The following is a 2124-nucleotide window of genomic DNA, read 5'->3' as shown; positions in this document are numbered from 1 at the left end:
CAATCCGCTCGAGCGGGGTATTGGACGCTCGAGTGAAGACTTGTGTCATACGCTCGAGCGGGTATCGAGCACCCAATCGAGCGTGATTTTCACACATCTAGTACTTTTTCAGTACGCTCGAGCGTGAAAGTTTACGCTCGAGCGGAGGCTTTTGTTTGCATGTCCGCTCGAGCGGGGAATCCCACGCTCGAGCGAGACCCCTATTTTTTGAAAATTCTAAAAATGTTTTCTAAGTGCATCTTTGCATCCTCATTTCATCCTAGGCATTTTTAGGCCTAGTTTAAGGCATCTTAATGAGGATATTGATGTAGAACCACATCGAGGTAAATTAGGGATTAAGATACTATTTTCCCAATTGTATAGCTTAGTGTGTGTTCACTCTGTAACTGTGTAGGGTTGGCATCTGAGGACGCGCTCTTGGCTAACTGTAGCCCAGAACTCTGTGAGTAACAACTGTGTAAAGATATGTTCAAATATGATTATCTTCTAAACAATTGAACTGTACTGTTTTCTGAAATGATACTGTTACTGAATGAATGATGTCCTAATTCTGAACTGTATTGTGGCATCCTTAGCAACTACTGTTACTGTTACTGTTACTGTTACTGTTACTGTTACTGTTACAGAGATCTCTGTCGGTTCCCATGGTTGGAACCATTACTGATGGCCATCATTGACTGTTCGGTCTTTCAAGACCTACTGTTTACTGTACTGTTCTGCTAATGGATGTACCACATATGACTGTTATGACTGAATGACTGATACACTGAATCAATTGACTGTTTTCAATACTGAAAGGACATTCATTCTTAACCTCTTTACACATTATGTTATTTAGTGGTGTCACGACCCAAACCCGGCCCTATGGGTTTAGCACCGTAACCGGCCAGTAATCCGAGATTACCAAAGGCCTGCAGAACAGTAACACAGTAAAACAGAGTACAGGGCCTGGCGGAAGCCAATACAGTAAATAAACAATGTCCAATGAGCTGTGACAGTCTACACATACAAGTACAATCATTCAGAACAGGGATCTAATCCCTAATAAACGGTACAGTAATAGTCTATACAGTCTATACGGTAAACAAAACAGTTACAGGGACAGACGGGGAATATTAGAACACCCCAAAGCCGAAGCTTGAACGGCTTAGAACCTCACAGTGAGGCACAGTGGTTGGCTGATAAAACAAAAGCTTGCCTGACGCTCCTAGCAGCGGTCCAGTGCCTGAACACCTACATATATATATGAGCAGTGAGCTAAAGCCCAGTGAATAACATAATACGTAAAGAGGTTTAGGATGAATGTCTTTTCAATATTTAAACAGTTCATTGATTCAGTATATCGGTCAGTCGGTTTGTGGCTCATATTGATGCCGTAACAGTCATTTAGAAATCATAGTAATCGTACGTGGCACATCCGTTAGCAGTACTAGTAGCAGTGTCAGTACAGTAGCAGTAACAGTAACAATAACAGTAGAAGCAGTACAGTAACAGTAACAGTACAGTAGCAGTACAGTAACAGTAACAGTACAGTAGCGGTACAGTAACAGTAACAGTACAGTAGCGGTACAGTAACAGTAATAGTGCAGTAGCAGTACAATAACAGTAACAGTACAGTAGCAGTACAGTAACAGTAACAGTACAGTAGCATTTCAGAAAACAGTACAGTTCTTATGGATTCAAGAGGTGTCTCGCACAGACTCTAGAGGTGACTCACTCTGTAGCACTTAGTTCTGTACAGCACTTTGCTCCAAGTTTCACAGATTATAACAGTCATATGTGGTACATCCAGTAGCTAAACAGTACAGTAGGTCTTAATAGACCAGGTCTTAATAGACCAAACAGTGAATGATGGCCATCATATCAGTAAACAGTAGTGGTTCCAACATGGGAACCGACAGAGATCTCTGTAACAGTAACAGTAAGCAGTAGTTGCTAAGGATGCCACAATACAGTTCAGAATATAGGTCATACATTCATTCATTCAGTTAACAATAACAGTTCAGAAACAGTTCAGTTTAATTGTTCAGAAGATAATCATTTTGAACATATCTTTACACAAATGTTACTCACAGAGTTCTGGGCTATAGTAAGCTAGAGCGTCTCCTCGGAAGTCAACCCTAC

Source organism: Camellia sinensis, chromosome 11, assembly GCF_055761805.1.
Source record: "Camellia sinensis isolate YWXY chromosome 11, ASM5576180v1, whole genome shotgun sequence".
NCBI classification, from domain to species: Eukaryota; Viridiplantae; Streptophyta; class Magnoliopsida; order Ericales; family Theaceae; genus Camellia; species Camellia sinensis.
The sequence above is the reverse complement of the archived record's forward strand: the minus strand, read 5'-3'. Positions refer to the sequence as shown.